Raw genomic sequence first — 7,775 nt, 5'->3', positions numbered from 1 at the left:
GTTGGCTGAAAGACAACCAAAGAAGTTGAAAAGATGGCTTAAAGCTACAACGGAAGCCATCATGTCGAATCCAGAAAACTCCATTTGATATCCAGGACATATATAGAGACAACACAAAATACAGCACACCTGTTCAAGAATAAAACCCACTTGCATACAATTTAACTCCGATAATAAACGATTTTACTAAATTTCAGACAGCGATCCACAATCGCATGAGGCAACAATGTTCATTCACACATAACAGAAACTATTTAATTATAACCTCTGACTTCAGGGTTAGCCAGCATATTTCAGGTTGAATTTAGTTTAAACAGACTATGTAGTAAAATGGTTAAATCTACTATATCTACCGGTAAAATGGTGAAAAGTATACAGCAGAATACAAAAACAAACCAACAGAAATACATTCATCTGTGTCTTGCAGTCATGCATTACTTTGACATCATGACTATCCCTGGAGTGTTTTGCAGCCTACTTCTACATGGAAATCATTCTACTTTGCTCTGTCCAAACATCATTTTATGAAATTCAACCATGATTTACTTGTATAAAAATTATTCTTGAGACAGAGAGCCTGAATTATGTCAGTTGCTTTTCGTGAACAAGGTCAGAAAGATCCTTTGTAAGCCGATAAAAAAAGTAAGGGAGAAATCTAATAAAGTCTATCCTTGCAATGTCACCTATATTGCTGCGAAAGCTAAGAAAATGAACAGAAAGCATGGAGTACGTACAGGAGACCAAAATTTCAGCGGATGTGAATATATTGGTAGGCCTACATATTAATAAATATGGAGTAAACTGTCTTCAAAAAGAATGAAATTAATCCTTATAATGTAAGTTATAGTGCTGCCAAAGCTAAGCACATGCCGAGAACAGAATCCATAAGGGATACATAAAGTACAGATGATCTGAATAGATAACTTTTCCCAAACTATCAAAAATACCATGTCACTTGTATCCAGTTATGTCCAAAGCACCAATGCTCTGCTTTGCAGCCTCGGTAGCTCAACTCCACTTAAGTCGCCAAACAAGTCAGAAGACTACTCTGCTAAGAAAGAAAATGAATCAGGCTACGTCAGGTTCAATAATATAATAACATTTTCTGCCTTTTTATATCGTACAGAAAAATTATCTTGCAGGCATCAAAACTAAACACAATAAATACAAAACCGTGTATGATTCCTAAGGCACTCTCAAAGCCCATCTGGAAAAGAGATATCACATAACGTCTGCAGCACTAATAACCTACGTTGCATTGGCTTCAGGAACAGGGAAAAAGCGGGTAGGGAAAGCAAATATTCAAAAAATGGAATGCACACCTCCAAAATTCAGGATATAACAATAATATTTATATATATGGTATTCACCAAAAAACATGAATGATGAAACATTGAAAGAGCACTAAATATCCGATTGGCAATCACGATATCAAAAATATGAAATTTAAATATCATAATACAGCAAAATGTCCAAATAGAAATCACGGAAGTGAATAAGATGTGGGGTGCAAGTTAGAGTAGCGCTCTTACTGTTTAGGCATTTACCCACCAGTCCCCAACCTCCCAGCATGATATACAACCCGGTGTCCTCAAATTATCTAGGATCATGGGCACTGCCCCTTCAAAATATATATATTCCAGACCAGAACCCCAATAGCATTCTTATGCTATTCCAAAGTTCACAAAATGCAGGATTGGAAGGTACATCAATTTTGTAAAGAGGACACATGTAGTGCAAAAATATAGGGAAAAGAATAAATCAACTCTTAGATCTAATGTCAAATTTTCAATTCAAGACTGGATATCTAAAAATATAGGGAAAAGAATAAATTAACTCTTAGATCTAATGTCAAAATTTCAATCCAAGATTTGATATCTAAAAATAATGATTCTTAGCTTCAATTTTTTTTTTTATATAAAAAACAAGATCCATCTTAATTCTAGATCCAGTCCATCTTAATCCCATATCTTTTAAATTATACGATCAAATCCTTACATTACAAGGATTTTAACATGACTTCAGATCCTTACACTACAAGGATTTTAACATGACTTTTTTATTCATCTCCATGGTTAATAAACCAATGTTAAAATAAATCTAAGATACATAAGGCTTTCCCTCAGTACTTAATTGATCTGATATTAAAATGAATCTATGTTAGTAAAAACCAATCTATTTTTGATCCGTAATTAAAACGAATCTATGTTAGTAGAAACCAAACCATGAAAATGGAGACCCAGCAAACCCAAATACGAAAAACTACGAAAAATGCTGGAATAAAACGAACAGCCATCAAAATTGCTTAGATCCACCAGGAGTAAATTATTGTCCATACTTCCCAAGGAAGCGCCAATATGAATCAAGTTCCTTTCCTCTATTTTAAAAACTTTTCATGTTAGCTTTACAAATAATAAGCATAATTTAATTTGGAAAAAAAAAAGTGACCCAGGGTTTCAATCTTTTTCCTGGTGAACCTATATAAACTTTCAAGGTCTTTTAGATATGGGTAACAGTAATATCCCTTTTAATCAGCTATGTCCAAATAAAACACATATGGCAAAATTGTAAGCCCTAATTTATATCATTTCCCATTATTGACATAACCCTTAGAAACCCTAGCTTGGCCCTTTTAACTATTTTTCATAGACTTCAGAGGAAGTAAAAAAACAATTTGAAAGACAAACGTACCTCAAACATGGCTAACCACCGGGGGCTGGGATCCACCACCACCGAGGAAGGACAAGAATCCGACCGCCGGCTCCTGCTCGTCCAAAAACAGATCTTCAGGAACCCTAAATGCACCGTGCGCGCAAACGATCCCCAATCCAACCATAAGAGCCGAGATGAGCAACGACCCAACGTTCGTCAGAAACACGACAACAATGGTGAGCACCGTCATGATCCCGAGAACCTCCCTGTCACTGTAGGTCCTGTTGAGTAGCACCAGGGGCTCCGCCCTGAGAAGATAAAGGAAGATCCAGCCCCCCAGCAGAGCAACAAGGAGGAACAATGATACAGGGTGCGAAACGAGGCTAAAGGCCAACACCCCGCAGAGAAGCAGCAGGTAATTGACGCGGAAATACGTCCAGTTCTTGCGGATCCTGCTGCTCGCCTCCGCCAGCGACTCCGGCTTCGTCAAGGCGCTCCGATCCACCATCTCCAGCCATGGCCTCCGCTGCGACAGGGCATTGCGGGCACCTTCCGAGATCCGGGCTAAGAAGGCTCGAGCCGCGGGTGTCGCGGCAACGCCTTGCGGTGCTGAAATTGGAAGGGTATTCTGTGTTGCCATCGCTTCTTTGCTATACCCAATTCCAATTCCAATTACAGCATTCTATGGAAAGACCCCAACAATTTTATTGTGCAGAAGCACGAACGCGAACAGCCGATCCCGTTTATTGTGCGAAGTTTCTGCTGCTTCTTCTGGTTTCTTCCGCGTATGATTCGTATTTGGAGCAACGAGGTGGTCTATATATACAATCTATGTCAAAATGCCGACCATCTCGTCATTTATTGGCCTGATTTTTAAATTAAATTTGCTTTTGAACAAAATTCCTTACTGATGGCTTCTTTAAAACTGTAATTATTTTTTCATTAAATTATGAAATGGTCATGATTCCGAACGTTATAAATATCAACTTCAAAAGCAAGTCAGAATATGACCTTGCACCTTTCGTGAGAATCAACACCTTAACTAACTCAAGTGCTTAGGCTTAAATTTTTGGGGATATTAATTGGTATAATTAACTAACCTTGGGCTTAAATTTTTTGGGATATTACTTGGTATAAATAGTTTAATAGGGATATGTGGGTTAGGGATTTTATTTTTATTATTTTTGGGAGTTGTTTTTAAGTGTTATTTTTTAGAGTTTTTATTGGATTTTTGGCCACAATTTAGTGAAAGAACATGATTTAGAGAGTTTGGAGAGAATTGAACTCGCCACTTTTTAGTAGCAGAGCTGTATTAATCACATGAGCTCAACCAATTAAGCTAATTCTTGAGCCCACTATATATAGTAGAATTATATATAATATTTTTTAATTTATTTTAAAAATGTATTGTAATAGGTTTAATTTGGATATTTAAAAAAAAAATGAGTTGTTTTTATCATTTTGAGTTTTTAGTCACGTGATTTTTGCTTATATGTTTGTTTCGAAAATTATTTTGTCTTTGTAAATTGTTGTATTTTGTGGATAAAATTATAATTAGTTATTTAATTTTCTTTTAAATGGTGTGGAGAAATGCTTTCCAACTCAATATGGTTAGAGATGTTGTAATGTTTAATATTTTGACTCAGTAAAAATTAAACAAAATTAAATTAAAATAAAATAAAATAAAAAACATAAAATTCACCAACTCATGGTTTTTTCCTACACGATATTTCTAACCGTGTTTTTTCCCATGATATTCTTCTCTAATGTCGCATGTTTAAAGATTAATAATTAAACCAACCTAGATCCATCTTGACAATCTACCAAGTGCTTAGAAGGATTAAATCTCTTTTCACTTTAAAAGAGGTTTGCACTTCAAGAGAGATATTTGATCCCTCTAGTAGGTCCAAAGTTAAAATTAATCTAAGTTGATAATAAAAATATGATGGTATTAAAAGTTTTTATGGACTTGAAATTATTTAGATCATTTAAAATTGGATAAAATCTTTAACAACTTAGAAAACTTAAATCATAGTATAACTTTGATTATATTTAAGATATATGTCAAATTTTGATTAAAAATATATATTTTTTATTATAAAATGAGTTTAATAGATAAAACCAAAAATAATCTTAAATTATTTTAAGAAATCATAATAATTTATGCAAAATTAATCAATCATAATAGTTTAATCAAATAATAATAATTTAATGAATCATAATAATTCTCAACAGATTTGATCTCTGAGCGCTCTGTAGATCCGGAGTTAATATGGATGTAAGCTAGTTTAATTATTAATTATTATTATTATTATTATTATTATTTTATTTTATTCTATTTTTTAAAATTTTAACGGAGTGTCTCTGATGGGGTGAAAATCTTGAAGCACGTGGCCATTGAGTCCCATGATCGTTAATAGTTGGCATGATAGCAGAGGACTGGCCTCCCGATCCTTTCATCTGAACTGGTGTAACGGGAGGTGTAATTGCAATTGTAAATGCGATCGTGTGAAACCTGGTCTTGTCTGGTGAATGTGGTGGGTGAAATTTTAGTGAGCGAGATGGCTCAGCAAGACGGCGTTTGTGTTTGCGTTTCATTCTTATGTTGGGCTCCTGGTCGGTATTCTGCAAGCAAGTGCAAGAGTCAGCGGTGGGCTTTCAGTGTCGAGTGGTGGCATCTGATCTTCCCTTGCGACTCTTGGCTGTGTGAATTCATTATCATTTGCTCCAAAGGCACCCCGAGTTTTATTGCGCTTACATAGTGCGCCGCAAGTAATTGGGGGAACTTGGTATTTCTGTCTTTCATGGTTTTTGGAAGGTGTGAGTAATTGGTGTTTTGGAGGCATCTAGAGGAAAAAATATACAACATATGAGCTTTGGAGGTGGTGTTGTTGGGGGTGGCAGTGGTTGTGTGAGGGATTCTTCATTTTTGGTGCTAGGTCCAAAAATGGGTGCACCTGGGGGTTTCGTGGGCGTTTCTCTGTGTGCAGTGGAGACAGAGGAGCCACCTTTCCGGAGTATTCGGCGTCGGCATTTTGGTGTGGGATACGCAAGGCTTCTTGGGGAGCGTCGGCCTGGGGTGAGTTTCTCCCGCCTTCTCCTTCTCAAGTAGCTCACGTTCTCATCGGGGTGCTCAATTGGTGGCGAGGTGGTAGCTGGGTTGTAGTGTGTGGTTGTCTGCGGAGAATTGTGGGTGAAGGGAGATTTGGTCTTTGGGTGTGGAGATCTGGACAAGTTTCAGTGGGTCGAACTCTGAAGATAGTTGGGGGATGTGCCTCTCTTCGGTTGTTCAATATGCGACCTTCATCGTATCATGGGCGCTCCTCCCCCTACCAAACCACGGTTTGCGGGTCATGGGGAACAAGCGAGGTTGGCTCCTTCAGAAGATTTAGAAATGGTGGCAACTGAGACATGTCGGGCCGGCAAGGTTGCTGACCACTCTCGGCTATCGGCTGTAGGAACGTGTGGCGATCATGGTGGCAGAAAGTAGGCTTCCCGTGGAGGTGGATGTGGGAGGTCTCAGCAACCTCAACAAAGTGGTGGTGTGCAGCGAGGTGGAACAGCTAATCATGGGTCTAGTCGGTGTGCAGCTCCCAGCGAGCATGTAATTCAACATTGTTGTCTGGAGAATTGTCAGGAACTAATTCAATCTCTACTAGATTGGGTGGAGTTGGTTGAACAAGTTCAAAGGGAGGAGCATGCTGAGTTGGTGGCCACCTTGGACAAGATGCATTACTTTCAGTGCCAGGTCAGAGAGCGAGTGGTGGTCTAGTAAGGTCAAAATCACCTTGCAAAAAAAGTGGAAAAGTTGGAGACTTGGTTGGCGCACTTCGAAGGGCACGTCCAGTGCAACTTCCACCCTCTGCCACCTCCAGGAACTGCCCTAGATAACCCAGCTTCCATTACATCAGATGACTAGTATGCTATCAGGTGTTTTTTATGTATTGTCTGTCTTTTGGTGCCTTTGGCCCTTTCATTTATGGACGTTGTCCTTAGCCTCCTTTTTGTATTTTTGTCACCTGCTACAAACATTGGTCAACAAACCTCATCGGAGTGAGACCACCTGCATTTTGCTCCACTGGATGTACATCTTTTTTACCATATGAATAAATATTGACTTACAAAAAAGAAAGAAAAATTAACGGAGTGGAAATGTATTAATTAGTAATTATACTTATTATAATTATTTATTTTATTTTATTTTATTTTAGTTATTTAATTTTTTATTTATTTTTGTATAATTTGAACAAATTAAAATATTCACCTAGCATAATAGAATAAGACCAGATGGAACATCATCTCTTCCATACTCGGTTAGAAAACACCTTTAAGTGCAATCAAATATAAATATTATACCATTATTAAAATATAAAATTCGAAAACACGAATTTCACACTTTATGCTTTATACGCATTAGTGGCCTTAATGGTTAAGAGTGTGTGTTTCCTCATAAGAGGTCACAAGGTCAAAACCATAGGGGGTAGAAGTATGCATGCCTTCGTAGACTTAGTAGTCAAATCATTGCACGGAGGTGGGTCCCTTATCCCACAAACAAGGGGGTCTCATACACCAATGTGGTATGGTATCTAAATCGACACAAAAATTTTATTAATCAAAAAATATTTGTAAAAAATATATAGATATCAACCCATGTTTTTTGAAAGTGCATAGCTCTAATTGTTAATATCCTGAGAACAATTCTACTTCAAAAACTAATTGTACCATTCCTTAATACTATATATTAGACATTACTCAAAAATTGTATCAAGTGTGTCCACTATTAAGCTTTATCAAATATGTGCACTATTAAGCTCTATTATCTAAATATAAGAGGATAAAACCGTAGAGGCGGAACAAGGTGACCGAAAATTTGGCGTGGAAAGAAGTATGAGAGTACCACAATGAACTATGACAGGAGCTTTGAAATCCACCAGGCGGTGAGGGTGCCAATCACACTGAGAATCATCTGCGACATGGGGTCTCCATTCACTGAAGGGACAGAGTTGAGAGGGGAGCAATGTTGACCAGTGGAGTATTAATCACATAGGAGTATCAGAGATGTTCCCCGAGTCATAGTCTGAATTTGAAACAACATAGTTCTCCACCCTCTGTAAGCATACAAG

At 37.5% G+C, this 7,775-nt stretch overlaps 1 pseudogene across 2 annotated transcripts; it reads right to left on the bottom strand.

The window, feature by feature from the left end:
* Positions 1-802: 802 nt before the first annotated feature.
* LOC149140559 (PRA1 family protein B3 pseudogene) lies at positions 803-3,492 on the bottom strand (annotated as a pseudogene). Of its 2 annotated transcripts, none has more exons than XR_016264069.1 (2): positions 2,692-3,492; positions 803-1,051 (listed from the first exon to the last, which is right to left on the bottom strand). The product of XR_016264069.1 is annotated as a PRA1 family protein B3 pseudogene, transcript variant X2 (transcript). The 2 variants fall into 2 exon arrangements; XR_016264068.1 differs by having other exon boundaries at positions 803-1,048; positions 2,692-3,490.
* Between the last annotated feature and the right edge of the window lie 4,283 nt (positions 3,493-7,775).

This window comes from Pinus tabuliformis, chromosome X, assembly GCF_031772625.1.
Source record: "Pinus tabuliformis cultivar Carrire ecotype Pingquan chromosome X, CPIR1, whole genome shotgun sequence".
Taxonomy (NCBI): Eukaryota; Viridiplantae; Streptophyta; class Pinopsida; order Pinales; family Pinaceae; genus Pinus; species Pinus tabuliformis.
Note: the sequence above shows the minus strand (reverse complement) of the source record. Positions and strands in the feature narration are given on the sequence as shown.